Here is a 16,862-nt window from a genome sequence, read left to right as displayed (position 1 = left end):
CTCATCACCTTCCCCCCTCACTCATCACTCTCCCCCTCACTCATCACTCTCCCCCTCACTCATCACTCTCCCCCTCACTCATCACTCTCCCCCTCACTCATCACTCTCCCCCTCACTCACACACCACAAGTGAGAACATAAAGAACAAAATAATAACTTATTCTCACACAACAAATGACAACTGTACAGTACTTCAATCATACATACACACAACACTCAATTAAATGCAATAGCTTTATTAGCATGACCTAGTGACTATATTGCCAAAGCTCTAAGTTGCAACATCTATACACAATACACCCATAAAACAGTTATAAAACAAACTGCTTAGAATTTGGTGTTATCGGCTCAGTTTGATTCTCTCAAACTGTGGCAGGCAGAGACAAACTGTCCTGCAACAATGCAGCTCTCTTTATGTTCCCCGAGTAGTATTTTTAGTTTTTCATTTTGAAATACTTGAGGCCACACATACACATCTGCCCCCCCCCCCCCCCCCACACCCACACCACACACACCACCACACACACACACACACACACCACACACACACCACACACACACACACACACACACACACACACACACACACACACACACACACCACACACACACACACACACACACACACACACACCACACACACACCACACACCACACACACACACAACAACACACACACACACACACAGCAAGTGAGAACATAACCAAATAATAACAAATGACAAACTGTATAGTACTTCATTCATACACACTCTCACTCTCTCTCTGCCACACGTTGGTGTCCATTGACAAGTCACCTAAATCTAATGAGAAGGTTGCGCCTGTCTCCGTGAACACAGTCCTTTGATGTCCGGGGCAATCGAGGTGAGCTTCAGTCTCAGGTCTGGCTCAGCATTCAGCCTGCTTCTGTATTTGGTTTTAATAACAGCAAGGGAAGAGAAGCCTTTCTCGCACAGATATGTGGTCGCAAAAGGAAGGAGAAAGCGCACAGCTTTGTCAGACAGGGCGGGGTATTCTCTGTGTTGCTTTATCCAAAAGTCCACTAAAGACATCTCATCACAGAGCACTTGGAATAGGCGAGACTGCATCGGTCGGGCCTTTATGAAGTTCACACTCTTCACAGCAGAGTCCAGCACAGACTTCAAGCCATCGGGCATCTTCTTCACCGCCAGCGCCTCCCGGTGAATGCTGCAGTGTGTCCATCGAATCTCCGGTGCGACCTCTTTGATCCGAGCTGCTACTCCGCTGTGGCGGCCAGTCATAGCCCTCGCGCCGTCTGTGCAGACTCCAACACACTTTTTCCATTCAAGTCTAGGAGCTGGAATATGTGCTCAGCTGTTGTTCTGGTCTCCAGTGGTTGACAGAACAGAAAGTCTTCCTGAGCTGCACCATCATGTTCATATCTGACATAAACCATCAAATTGGCTAAATCTGCAACATCAGTAGTCTCGTCCAGCTGGATGGAATAATAGCTATTACTTTTAATGCGCTCAATCAATGTATTTTTAACATCCTCTGCCATCTCTACTATTCTCCGTGACACAGTGTCATTTGAAAGTGACACCAAATGTAACTGTTTGGCAGCCTTCTCGCCACACATGATTTCTGTCATTTCTTTTGCTAGTGGGAGACAAAGTTTTTCGGCAATTGTGTGTGGCTTACCGGCTTTTGCAATGCGGAGGCTGGCACGATACGAGGCTTCATGGGCCTTGGCTATGGGTGTACAGCTGGATTGGATCGTTGACTTGCACTTATTCAGTAGATCACATTTTCTTGTAAAGAATTCCGCTGGCTTGTCTTGCAGGTGAGCGTGTTTAGTTGTAAGGTGCCGTTATAGGTGCGATGGTTTCATAGAATTATTACTTAACACTTCACCACAAATCACGCACTGTGGTCTGGGCTCATTATCTGTCCCACTGCAGCTGAATCCAAATTGAATGTAACCCTGGTTGTATTTCCGAACTGGTTTGTGTCTCTTTTTTATGGACTCACTTGCGCTGCTGCTGATGGAGTCACTCGCAGCTACGTTAGCAGCGTTAGCACTGGGCGGCGTTGTGGCTGCGCATATCACTGTTGCGTTGCTGGTGGAGCCTGCGCTTGCGCTCGCTTGACTGTCCTCCTCATTCACTTGTTCCCTTTTGCTGGTAATGTTCTCCTCTGTACCTCTCTTCCGTATACCTCCCGTTTTGAGCCACGTTTTTAGCATAATTCAGCTTTCTTCTTTCTTTCATAGCTTGCTTGCAACGTTCTAATCTTTCACAGGTAGTATGGTCGTCATAGCAACGGCAACAAATAAATAAATAAGTGTTTCGTTTCAAAATCTAAAAACAACAATAGCCTATTACAGGGGTCGGCAACCTTTTTGATATGAAGTGCCATTTAAACATTTTTTTTTATCAACGTGCTCAATAAGATTGAGAATTATCAACGGGGGGGGGGGGGGGGGGTTGAGGAGCTTGACGCTCGTCAACTATGGGCGGGGGGGCGGGGGAGCCTCGCTGCGGGGAAGCAGTGTGTGTGGACCTGTCAGCGCAACTTACATGATGCCGAATTTAACAAGCACATTTAAATAATTGGTTTAAACGGCATAATAATAAGTGAGAGAACATATGGAGAGAACGTGTGTATGTTTCTGGAAGTGAAACGAGTAAGCAGAAAAACAGAGGTCTGTGATGTAACAGAAGAACAGCTAAATAAATGCAACGGCCTCCCAAGAAGAGCTCGCCTCTCTCCAGTCATAAAGTGAAGTGGAAGTGAAGTTATTGAACCTGAAGCTTGTTGCTTCTGCCCTCCTCGACTACGGTCTGGGAGCCGACAGGAAAGTTCAACACACAGATGGCCAGTCCGCCCCTTTGTAGCATATTATTTAGATGAGAGATGAGCAGATCGCCACTGGGCTTTCAACTAAAGACACAGCCACGCAAAAACTGCGGCATTTGTACAGCTCCTTTTGGGTACTGCAATTTGTGAAGTGCTTTCCTCTGTGGTGAAACGATCAGCACTGCACCACGGAGGAAAGTGGCAGAAAGTCACCTGGAGTTAAGAGAACGGGGCTGTGTTGCGTGCATGGCTTCCTTCTGCAGGTAACGGGGAGACGTTACCTGCAGAAGGAATTAAAAAATATATATATTAATTTTTTTTATTTGATATTTTTTAATATTTCAGATTCCTCCGCGTACCACCTAGCGGGAGCTCGCGTACCCACAGGTTGAGAACCACTGCTCTAGATGATAGGAAAGGAGGTTTCAAACTTCCTTTATAGCCTCCTTTAGCTTAGGAACCACTGGACCTCCCTCACCGAAAGGAGAGGAGAAAATGCTGTCCCACAATGCCTTGCAGCCGCAGCATTTGCCGTCACACATGTTAGAAATTAAAATCAATGTTGGTATGGCGTAATTTGAATTAAATACACTATTTAATTTAAATCAGTTTTATTCTGAAAAACCGGAAGTTCACTAACTATTAACTGAATACTTTTATTCTGAAAATTATTCACTTCCGGTTAGCATTAGCATGTGGCGAAATGCTGCATTTTCAAACCGTGAATCAAAGGTGAAATGACATGTGATGTTGTACACTGAGCACACTGGGTTTAGCACTCATTTATTACCGCTGAATAACGTTTATTAGGGAATGTTTAAATAACCACAGACACCAGAATGATATAATTTAACAACAGAAAAAGGCAGGAATTGCATTGGACCCGCCCCCGACCACGCCGGCCAATAGGAGAAGACCTCCGATGACAACAGGAAGAGCAAGCCAATAATTGACTCTCTTCCACCGGCTGACCTGGACTGACCGGTCGGATGAGGAGAGCGCCTCCAATCGCACATTTCATTGTACAACCACCGCATCTTTTGTGTAATTAAATGCTGTTAACTTTTATAAGCTTCCCTTGACTCTTTCAGTCTCCTCCTGCCTTCGGGGTTCTAGAATACACTAACAGACAATATTCGGCCGTTCATGGAAACAACCGATTATGACGGAGAAATTATCTCATGAAAGTTACGGTGCTTATTAAGCATTTTAAAACGTATGTGGTAAGTTGCCAAAGTGCTTTTTTCTGAACGTTCATCAGTATTATAATCAAAAAGAGAAATATGAACGTTAGTTTTTACTGAAATGATCAAATAAAGTCAACATCTCACAGTCTTTACTGAGCTGTGTGGGGTTTGTTCAACTTTTAAAAGATGTTTGAATGGTGATATACACAGTGATAGATGTTAAGGACTAACGTTTATAATAAATACATTTGTATTGATTTTAAGATCTTTTCATACAATCATACGTATTGGGATCATTTGTATTAATGTGGACCGGAGGGAGAGGGTGACGAGCATAAGTTTCACTTTCCTTTTTTATTTCAATTCCAACTTTGGTCATGAAGAATATGTTTCTCTGTTGTCCACGTTCATAAAGCATAAAGCAACAGCATCAGAGCACGGTGCAGAGTCTCTAGATGAGTTTACAGTAGTCCCTCGTTCTTATTAAACATCCATGTTGTAGTCCGCTGTATAGAAAACTGTAGTTTCCATAGTTACCCCACAGCAGCAGACGCACATTCATGATGTCCGCTGGCGCATCATAAACACGTCGGATAGTGGAAGTGCAGTCGATTCTCTAAAGTACTGCAGTCTCTTCTCCTATGTCCTTTTGAATAATCCTATCCACTATCCCTTAAGGCCCTGACACACCAAGCAGTCACCAGAGAACTCGCCGACGCAGACTGTTGCGTCGGCGTGTTCTCCTGCGTCTTGGCCATGTGTCGCAATGGAACACACCGCAAAGACTTCAGCCGAGCACGTACGAACTGTGCATGCGTGAGTGGCAATAACTCTCCTTACCAGCAGGTGACGGTAGTGTGTATTGGTCATTCAAAAGAGGCAACAACCGGAAGATAGAGAAGAAGAACAGACTACGTGATATAAACAAACAACAAATAGCGTGTCCGTTCCATTTTCACTCTCGTCCATCGAAAACATGTTTCGTGCGGTACTGGAGCTATCAGCCATTGGAGTGTTGCTTGTGGAAGACATTCTCAAGCAACCGTTTCGCCTCTCATGCACTGATTCGCTAGCTGAACAGCCAATCAGAGTGATTTCTTTGTCCGACTGCCTGTGGCCGACGCGTCGGCCATGAAAGGCCAAATAAGGTGTGTCACGGCCAACGGTGCGGGACACACCAAATTGAGTTTGGGCGACAGGGCACGCTTCGTCGTCGACTAACGAAAATGGCCAATTTCGGCCTGGTGTGTCAGGTCCTTTAACCCCATGACCTTTCACACAGGGGTCAAGGAATAGACGATAGGGTTAGACGATAGGAGCTGATTGTTGGACTATTCGACTGCAACCCTTGTGTTTTTGAGAGCTTATGGCAGTTTATGTGAGAGGACATTGTACTGGTTGTGAGAGAGCATACTTTAAAGGAAGTCAGGTTGATCCAACAGGAAGCCAGTTTAAATATTCATTCCTTGGCTGGTTTACAGCCTTGAAATCAAAGCCTGAAGCTGCTCAGAGCACTGCTAGCTACATTTGAGCTGCAATAATAACTTTTGGTAACACTTTATATTAAGGTACACCAATTCACCATCAACTAGTTGTTAATTAACATGCATATTAGCAGTATATTGGCTATTTATTAGTCATTATAAAACACTTATTAATGCCTTATTCTACATGACCAGATTATATAAGTAATAGGCCATTAGTTGAGAGTTTTTCCTCAATAACCCTCTAATTAGTGCTTATTTATTGCAAGTAAGTAAGTTGTTGTACATGAGTTTTGGTCTTAATATGCTCTGCTCAATATGGGCCCAATAAGACAGTAGTACCTAATTTTGAGTTATTTAGACTTAATTAACACTTATAGTTTAATGTCTTGTTACATAAGAATAGATCATATTTGATCTAAAAAATATCTATTTGTGATCATACTGTGTGACCTGCTTGTATGTACTTACACAACAGGTGTAGTGTTCTCTCTATGTGTTGTCCTGTCTCAGTGTGAACATAGATTAAACAGCCAGCCAAAGTCTTTTGAGAGCCAGGGAATGAGCAACCATGCTCCTTTATTGACTTATTTGCAGTCCACTGACATTCACATGGAGTGAAACTATAAAAAAGAAGAAGATACAAGGCACTTAAGGATCCCATATATGCAAGTGTAACATACACAGATTAACACATATGACTGCTAAGCAGTTTTGGGACTAACGTTACTGTAACGCCGTTATTTTTGGCAGTAACTAGTACTCTAACGCATTACTTTTTTAATTCAGTAACTCAGTTACCGTTACTACATGGTGCGTTACTCCGTTAATTTTTTTATATAGTCAACAGCCAGGCGAACAGAGATGAGAACTGTACTTAAGTACAGCACTTGAGTAAATGTACTTACATACTTCCTGTGTCACATGCGGAGACGGGCAGTGGGCGTGTTTGTGTTGATTACTAACAAGACTATCATGGCGGCGGCGGAGCTCAAGTCTAGTTTCTCCACCTGGAGATATTCTCACTATTTCACTTTTGTCGAGCACAAAGAAAATAACGTTTTAGTTAAATGTAAGTTGTGTCCTGGCGGGTCAAAGATCCTATCTACTGCCCAAACCAGTCATTCAAATCTCTTAAAACATCTGCAAAAACAACATGCTGGGACGAAGCTAGTAGCTAAGACCACAGAGACTCAGCCGACGCCACTCCACCTCCACCTAAGCAACAGCGGCTGGATTTAACCAAGGGACTGCTGGCCAGGGAAAAGTCGATAAAGCCATTGCACGGTATGTTGTAGAACACATGCAGGCTATTGCTACAGTGGAGTCACCCGCTTTCAGGGAGCTAGTTAGCATGATACCATGTCTGGGCGGCACACGGCATATGGGATGGAAAACTTTTTCCAACTACCTGGAGAGAGAATATACAAAAATGGAAAGCCAGCTAATATCGATGCAATCCAGATTGCATATAATGCATGTCAAGTTGATCAACAGATTGTATTATTCTCCAATGCAATAACAGTACTGAAATGAAGGCTATAAGGGCATTAATGGGAGCCCTTTTCCCAACTATTTAAAACGTTACTTTTCACAGTAACGCATTACTTTTGGGTGTAAGTAACTAGTAAAGTAACTGAGTTACTTTTGAAATGAAGTAACTAGTAATGGTAACTAGTTACTGGTTTTCAGTAACTAGCACAACACTGCTGCTAAGGGTAAACAAGGTAAATATAGCTAATGCTAGCTGTGCAATAAGCATGTATACAGGCTAGTATGGCTAACGCTAGCGTGTATGCTCCAAATGTCTTAACATAAACACAATACATGTTACTAATCCTTACAGTCAGTGTAAGTGTTAGGCTTACACTTACAGTCATTGCGTTCTGACGGACTTGACCCTTTTACTCTTCAGGTTGCATAGGGGAAATCAGTAGTAGTACTGACATTGTGGGCGGTGTCCGTCAAACAAAAAACGTAGAGCCAATCAGGAACTGAGAATTTAGTCCAACTTCCTTTTCAATCATACTCTCTCACACACATAACTATTCTTATGCACACACCCTATCATTCTGTTTTATACACATACCTATTCACATGAACTATTATTACCTCTTATATAAGCTATTATTCTGTTTTACATATATGACTATTGTTATTAACATGAAATACTATTCCCTCTTACAAAGGTTATTATTCTGTCTTACATACATTGTTTACCGATTACACACATACTACTATCCTCTTTCACATACACTATTATAATGTTCTATTAGATTATAGTTGTTTGTGAAAGACGATAGTGGTGTGTGTACGAGAGTATGATGGTGCGTTTAAGAGATGTTGTTTTTGTGTGTGAGAGAGAATAGTTATTTATGTATGATAGTAAATGAAGAAAGGAATGACAGTACGTTAAAGACGGTATGATGCTGTGTGTGAAAGAGTCTGGTGGTGTACATGTAAGATTCTGATATTGTTTGTAAGACCAAGTATGAGTTGTGCACTTCTCAGAGGCTGTTCTTCTCCTGTTTTGCAGATCCTCTGCTTAAACAATAGCTCTACACCCCTGTCCGAAATGTCCCTAAAATGAAGTCCGAGTTCGAAATATATCTCTAATAATGTATGCCCTGCTATTTTCATTCTTTTTTTTTCAAATATTTAATTTTAAAACGTAAAGTCCTTTCAAGTAATCTGTCTCAAGTCAAAGTCAAGTTGAGTCTTTTATGAATGTTAGTCAAGCAAGTCTCAAGTCCAAAAATATGCGACTCGAATCTGACTCGAGTCAAGTCATGTGACTCGAGTCTCCCACCTCTGCTGGGTACTAATTAGGGTTGGGAACCGAAACTCGGTTCCAGATGAGAACCGATAAGAAAATGCCGGGTACCGGGTACCCGTACAAAATACACCTTTTCGGTTCTGCTTAACGGTTCCTAAACGCGGTAGACCCTGTATTCCAGCGGGTCCGTCTGTACCGCGGTGACCCGGTGGAATACAGGGCGCACCTGGAGAATCACAGAACGGCCGGTCGTCAGCGGGCCGTTGACGGCCGGCTCGGTACGCTGATGACCGGCACCGCCCTTAATTTTTTTAAACGGCATCATGTAAGTTGCGCTGACAGGCGACAGAGGTCCACAGTTGCCCCGCAGCGAGGCTCCCCCCCGCCCTCCCGTAGACAGTTCACGAGCTCAGTCACTTCATAACACCAAGGATGGGTCGTGGTAAACGCTCTGAAGTGAGGCTCCACTACACTAAAAAATAAAAAGACAATTGGGCACAGTGTTAATAGCTTGCCACAGGCATAGCTCAGTTAAAATAAAGCACAGCTATTGTGCAATACATTTGTATTGCATGTATATTTTTTATTTGTAACAATTTCAGTTAAAGCTGAAAAGAATAAAGATATTTTTGTTATCTAAACGTTTGACCTCTTTCTTTTACAATTTTGGAATCGAAAGGGGAATCGATAAGAACCGGAATTGATAAGCAGAACCGGAATCGGAATCGATACATTTCAAACGATACCCATCCCTAGTACTAATGCTCAACATGAGCGTCATGTTGTCATCATACATAACAGCCCAGTCTAGAAGTCTTTCCTTCTAAGTAAACTAACTTAAACAAAAAAGACAATAGCCCTTGAATCTCAAAATCTAATCTGGCAGCTTTTCACTCCAACACAATCGTTCATTTGTGCATTTCTTCGGTAGGAGGTGGTTGAAGTGACCGGGCGTCTGGCAGTCCAGAGGCAGCGTTCAGCACCATGTGAGGGGACCATCAAGGCCTTCAGCACTCCGTCTGTTAGTGACTCGGCCAAACACATTTCTCTGTCTCCACTCTGTCTCTCTCACACCTCATAGAAATGTGATAATATATATTTTTTGGTAAATTATAATGTTTTTTCCGAGATCTCATGTTCCTTTCTAATTTATCATTTTGCATTTTACATGTTGAAATATTTGTTTTTATAAATTCTGCATGTTGAATGAATGTGCACCAGATACATTTTGCTCCTCTTTTTATGTAAGTAAGTTTTACAGATCAACAAAAGTGGTCGGAAGCGGAATTCCACATTTCCAGTGTTTATTGGAAGAGACACAGTGAATGGTGGGCAGATGTAGCTCTCACCACACATGCTATTATAAAATACTTAGAGGCCTTTGAGCCAGGCTACCGCATGTTCTCTGCTGTTCAACCTGTGTCCTAGCTCTTGTCTTAGCCAGCGCTCCTGCTTATAGTCCAACCCCCAAAACTACATGTGACATTATTGCTTAGGGTGTGTGTGTGTGTTTGTATTTGCTTGTGTATCAGTAACACTTTTTGGCCTCAGAGGCCCCTGCTCTGTGTCCTGCCGGGCTTCATGCATCATTGTGAGAGGTTGGCCATCGGGTGATGAAGCGCCCAGTCACCCCCTCCTGGGACCCCTCCCTTTCTCAAAAGTACACACACAAACACACACACACAGTCGGACATGAGAGATTGTCCAACTAGCAGTGGGGTTTTAGAAGAAACTCTGTTGCTTAAGGTGTGTGCATTGAAATTCAACTCATCAAAGCACATGACAAAGGACACAGTTCTAGCATCTTCAATCATCAAAGGCAAGGCAAGTTTATTTATATAGCACCTTTCAACACAAGGCAATTCAAAGTGTTTTACAAAAATGAAAGACATTAAGAGCATTAAGAAAGATATTATAAAATGACATTTAAAAACACTCAATTAAAAGCAGCGACAAAAAGAAAAGTCTTCAGTCTGGATTTAAAAGTAGTCAGAGTTGCAGCGGACCTGCAGGTTTCTGGGAGTTTGTTCCAGATATTTGGAGCATAATAACTGAACGCTGCTTCTCCATGTTTAGTTCTGACTCTGGGGACAGAAAGCTGACCAGTCCCTGAAGACCTGAGAGATCTGGATGGTTCATAATTTAGCAGTAGGTCAGAAATGTATTTTGGGCCTAAACCATTCAAAGCTTTATAAACCAGCAGCAGTCTTTTGAAATCTATTCTTTGACACACAGGAAGCCAGTGTAAAGACTTCAGAACAGGAGTGATGTGATCCACTTTCTTAGTGTTAGTGAGGACTCGAGCAGCGGCGTTCTGAATTAGCTGCAGCTTTCTAATAGATTTTTTAGTGAGACCTGTGAAGACACCATTACAGTAGTCCAGTCCAATGAAGCTCAGCGCAAGTTCAAGCAGGAAGACCAAGCTCTTCATTCATATTACACGTCACTTCTCTACCCTCTCCTCCCTCATTAAGTGATCGGGGGCGTCACTCCCCAGCTAACCAATCACTCCTCTCTCCATTCTCACAAGCCTATCGTTGCACCTGCTAATCCCTTTATATCTGCTCTTCCCTCTTGTCAGCTGTCATTCCAGGTGACAATACGCAACCCTCCTCCACCCCTCTCGCCTCCCGTCTCCTACAGGACCAAGCTAATCCTTCTCCCTTCAGACCGGTCCCACCTACTTATCACCACCACCAGTGTCTAGACCCCGGGGGGTTTCTTCGGAGCGGTTCTTCCCCTCCTGAATGATAATCCTACAAACCGGGGCCTAATCGCCAAACACCATTCCATTCTCCTGTCTCAATTCTGGCAATCATTATTTCATTCATATGACGTGTCCCAGTAATACATATGTATTTCATACATCAATGTCTCTCCTGATTGAACTGAAGATAAAAGCATGGACAAGTTTTTCCAAATCCTGCTGTGACATTAGTCTTTTAATCCTAGATATATTCTTTAGGTGATAGTAGGCTGATTTAGTAACTGTTTTAATGTGACTGTTGAAACTCAGGTCAGAGTCCATGACTACACCTAGATTTCTGGCTTTATCTGTTGTTTTGAACATTGCAGACTGAAGCTCAGCGCTAACTTTTATACGTTCTGACTTGGCTCCAAAAACCATTACCTCAGTTTTATCTTTGTTTCATTGGAGAAAGTTCTGACACATCCAGTCATTAATTTGTTCAATGCACTTACTCAGTAAATTTGGGTGTCATCCGCATAGCTATGGTAACTTATTTTGTAGTTTTTCATTATCTGAGCCAGTGGTAGCATGTAGATGTTAAAGAGAAGAGGCCCCAAGATGGAGCCTTGAGGTACCCCACATGTCATATTTGTCAACTCAGATGTGTATTTACCTATAGAAACAACGTTTTGTCTGTCCTTTAAGTAGGATTCAAACCAATTCAGAACTGTTTCCGAAAGTCCCACCCAGTTTTCCAGTCGGTCTAGTAATATGTTGTGGTCAACAGTGTCACAGCATAAAGCTTGACGTGACACCATTTTTAAATAAAGTGTTATTGACATGGGTAGGAAGTTTCCAGTAGTTTTTATTCATAAAATGGGGTTAGCTTTGAGGTCTTTCTTAAATTGGAATCCTTTTCTGCCCTAAAGTAAACTGAGGTATTCTACTGCTGAGTGACTGGAGCACAGGGGTTTGTGTCCTGATTTTGAAGTGTATATAAGTAACTTTGGATACGTGGAACGTGTCAGTTAAACAACATGTAATGGACTATAAACATCTGTTAAGACTATATGGGTTGGAGAAATTCCTATGTTAAATTACTCAAATTCATCTGATTTTTACCCAACTGAAAATCTATAGAAGCCTTGTTATGATGGGATATTAACCTCACACTTATATAATTGATAACAATTATTTCTGGCACCTTTCCCTCATGTTGCTCACCAGCCTGGACACACATTCCATTATTCAACCACGTTTCGCCGCAGGTCATCATCTGCAGTACTAATCAACTAAAAAACACCAGTTTGTCCTTGTTAATTACACAACATGAATGGTTTAATTTGCGTACAATGAATGCTTTTGTGTTTTTACACTTCGATTCTCAGATCAAATATCATTTTCTGAGTTTAGGATAGCCGAAGTCACTACACTACCCAAAATCCTCAGCTACCATTGTGAAGACGACATTTGTCCGCTTTGCTTGACAAACCTCGCGATTATTCAACAAGATCTGATATAGGATGTTTTAGTCGCAGTGCACATTGGGAGTCGTAGTTGAAACAAGAAGAAAAACAAATAAATGTGTTAAAATAATTCATACTTTAATCGGCGTGTGCTTGCTTTTCTCTTTGAAAGTCATCACATAAATGCATTGTAATAAACGGTTCGGCTGCATTCAATATTAAACATCTAATCAGGGCTCTATAAATAAAGAACTACGGCAGACTCAGCACGACTTCTAGACAAACTGGAAGAACTGCAGCCGAACGTGACGTGGATCATAAATATATCAGCAATTAAACAACATCTTCAATTTCTCTTCACACAATACGTTTCCTTGCAGTATTAATGATAATTCGGCTTTTTAAAAACTTGGCCATGTAATTTGTTGCCATCAAAAATCTCCTCTTTTCACTTGGACCCTACTGTAACACACATTTCGAGTTGAACACACTATTGGGAAGAGGAGATTCTTAGATTTCCAATTAAATCCTCATTGTTTTAGCTGGCAAAATATTGAGCCCAAAAAGATTATCATAAAACATGATGACTGTTATTAAGACACAATGCTACAGGATGCAACAGGATGCTAATGTGCATTAAGCTATGTTCTGAAATCGTTGTTGGCGTACAACAAAGCCTGTTAGCATGATGTCACTCCCATAATGTTAAAAAGTCAGCAGCGTATTGTTTCAAAAATTAATTGAATTGGAATTAATTATCCATAAACTGTATGTATTAGGCCAACTAGGCAGACGTGTTCTTTTTTACTCAGGTAAGGGAAAAGTGAGGCCCATTTTTCATAAGTTGGTCACAATCAGATCTTGAACTCTTCGGGCAAGTTGGCTGATTTGCCAACAACAAAAGTAGTTCAAATTTGTACAAAAGTTGAAATAAAAGCTCAAAGTTGAAAGGTAACCTGTGTTCGTATAGACACCAGAGAAATTAGAATCCGCTGCTGGTGGAAGGGAGAGAAAGAGCCTGTTGGTGTAGGCCAGGGATCATTTTTTTTGTGGGGTGACCAGGTGTGGTGGAGTGAGGACTGGTGACATTTTGTCATCTGCTTAACGCTGAGGTCCCTTTGGGGGGCTAATGAGCGCCATCATTTTTAGTGATCTATAAATCATGCCTTATTGATTTCTCGCCTCTCCCCCCTCTAAGCTGGCTTCTGTTCTCTGAAAGTCAGAGAACAGGAGGGGAGGGAAGGAAAGAGAGAGACGGATGGAGGGAGGCATAGAGGGAAAGACAGGTGGAGAGAGGATGGGAGGAGTGGTTGAGAGCAGGCAAGTGGAAGGGAGGGAAAGGTGAATGGAGGAGATGGATGGAAGAAGAGTTGATAAATTGAGTGATAAGAGGAATTAATAGAGATAAAAGGGAAAAGGGAGGGAAAAAGGATTGATAAAGAAGCGTTAGGGATATGAGTTTGAGAAAAAAATTGGTGGATTGAAAATCATGATCATTGACCTTTCAATTAACAAACCACAATTATGTGTTGCAGTCAAAGTACACACTATTTCGATTATGTGCTAAACAATAAGTCAATTAAGCTAGCCTACTACCTTTTTAAAACCTTGATAATTGGATCATTTGTAAGTCAAATCAAAGAAATGTGTAAGAATAATCGGAATCAGAATCAGACATTGTATTTAGAAAATAATAGTGCAAAGTATAATAAATAGAAGATAAAAACAGGGAAGGATAATATAATAAGCAGAGCGAGCTGTTATTCTAAGATATTTTTGCATACTTGCATGCTCATTCACCTTGTGCTTTGCCGGCACTGACTTGGCACTTCCGGTTAGAGTGTAATTGTTATTGCATATAGCATCACCAGCTTTATCAACCTTTATTTGCCAAAGGAACAGTTTGTAAGCTTTTGCATTAACTGTTATTAAGTCATAACAGTTTTTCAGGCAACAAAATAACCATCTCCATTAACAATATGTGATGGACTCTGTTTTCCGACCTTTGTGAATGTGTGTGTGGTGGGAGGTGGAGGAGTTAGGTAAGTTTGGTGTACCCTTTACATTTCTTCTCGTAGGTAACAAATGTTAGACAGTAGTTCTTAGTAGTTCAGATAGTGAGGGTTTTTGTTTGAGTTTTGGTGTTCAGAGGATAGATGTAGAGATAGGCCTAGTTTTGTTATACTTATTTATTTTGTTTGGCACAATCTCCTTTGTCTCCTCCTCCTCCTCCTCACTTAAAGAGCATTTATGGTCAGTTATTTGTTGTACAAGGAATACACTTTTGTTAACGTTTACGCTGACTCCCTCATTTTATTGGTTGTTGTGTGTTACTGTCTCCAGGTCCCCTAGACCAGTGGTTCCCAACCTTTTTTCCCAAGAGCCCCCCCAAATGACTCCTGTTGGAAGTTGCGCCCCCCCCCCACACACACACACAAGGGGGGGGGGGGGGGGGCGCGCAACAGCGGTAATTAAAGTTTAAAAGTCTCAAAAATGCTACAACTACTGTCACAAACTGGATGAATGTGAAGTATGTTTGTAAAGGAGGATAAAAGCGTAATTAAGGAGCACTATTGGAGTGACTTTGATGGTCATTGGACTCAGGATTCATTCATTTGGATTCCCGCTGTATGAAGAAATTAAAGGACGGCGCAAATGGAAACAATTCACAAAGGGATTAAACTGTTTAAAACACATGCTCAAAGTAAGCTGGATTTTGCCGATGTGTTTATGTGGATTCAAAAATCGTAAATAATCTACAAAATGGAGGAGACCGATCTGATCGGAGAAACTGTGACAAATAATCCAACTGAATGGACCGGCATGGACAATGACTATGTTTTAAAAATGCGCTTATCCAGCCAAGCCTGGTTTGGACACTTTACGGGCAGAAGAAACATTTCTATCAAAGAAAAAATTATACATTTCTGTCTTTTTATGCCTTTAATACTAACTTCAATTTTTATGAATTTTTTTTAGCTTCTGTCAATTATTTTTTATATTTTATTGTAATGTAGAGACAAGGCTTTTAGTGAAAATCATGTATTGCCTTACAATTAAATGTAAAAAAAAAAAAGGAAAAAAAAAAAAGTCTAAATATGATATTTGGCCTCAAACCATCTGAGGCCTGGCACCCCCCCTACGATCTTTGGTACGCCCCCCAGGTTGGGAACCACTGCCCTAGACCTTAGTGGGGACGTAACACAAATTACCCAAAAACGTATATTTGAAAATGTACAGCGATGTTTGGACCTGTTTGGAGCTGCTGGCTGTATGGGAATGGCCGGTCTGCTTAGAAGAAAACACTTCAACAAGAAGTTTTTTGTTTGGGGTGAGGAGAAGGGAGGAAAGTTGGGAATTAAGGGAATGGAGGTAACCTTGCGAAATCACAATCAGGGTTTGCTATATGACATTGTAAATTACGTTGAAATATGCATAACTAAGTCCACAAAGTATATTTGGTTTGATACACATGACTAGATTAATTGTTCTCTCATTAAACGTACGCAGTCTTAACTCCAATCTAAAGATTACAAAATGTCTTGATGTCTTGGGTCGAAAAAAGGCTGATATTGCATTTCTTCAAGAAACCCACACATTAGCTGAAGATATTCATAAAGTTGGGAATAATATTTATAAAGTTGTGGCTTACTCATCTTCAAACAGTAAAACTAAAGGAGTAATCATTTTAATTTAAATCATTTAAGTAACATTATAAATAATTATGCGTTGGTAGATATATGGAGAGTAAGGCATCCTATATCAAAAGGGTTTACTTTCTTTTCTAAGAGGCATCTTACATTTTCAAGGATAGACTATATTTTAATCTCCTCTAAACTTGTAGATTCAGTTCAAAATACTGAAATATCAAATATGTCAATATCAGACCACCACGCCAATGTATGCACCTTTTTTCTCTCTAAGGAGAACAATCGAGCTGCAAGATGGAGATTCAATTTAACATTATTACAAGATTCACAATACTGTCAACAGCTTAAAATCGGCTTAAAAGAGTTTATGTTGTTTAATTATAATTCAGTTAAAGATGTTAGGCATGTATGGAACGCTGTAAAAGGTTATGTTCGAGGCAACGCCATAGCGTACTCCTCAGCCCGAAATAGGGAAGAGCTCAAGACAATGTGGATCTAGAATGTACATTATCATCACTGATTAGAGAACTACAGGAACATTATAATTCAGATAAAGAAATAGCAGTATGCAAAGTTAAAGCTGAACTCAATGCACTACTTACCAAGAGAGCTACATTTGTGATTCATAGGGTAAGAAACACAGAATATCTAGATGGAAGTAGACCGAGCTCCCTGCTGGCAAGTAAACTCTGAAATAACGAGCAGCTGGCCCAAATATCTTCAATTAGGAATAATGATGGCATTGTCCTTTATGATCCAGTTCATATTAATCATGAATTTGAACAGTTCT

At 41.1% G+C, this 16,862-nt stretch overlaps 1 pseudogene; it reads right to left on the bottom strand.

Moving 5' to 3' along the window:
• Positions 1–803: 803 nt before the first annotated feature.
• On the bottom strand, positions 804–2,206 carry LOC117557127 (annotated as a pseudogene).
• Positions 2,207–16,862: the final 14,656 nt, after the last annotated feature.

The sequence above is a fragment of the Gymnodraco acuticeps genome, unplaced genomic scaffold, assembly GCF_902827175.1.
Source record: "Gymnodraco acuticeps unplaced genomic scaffold, fGymAcu1.1, whole genome shotgun sequence".
NCBI lineage: Eukaryota > Metazoa > Chordata > Actinopteri > Perciformes > Bathydraconidae > Gymnodraco > Gymnodraco acuticeps.
This window is presented reverse-complemented; position numbering and strand designations above follow the sequence as displayed.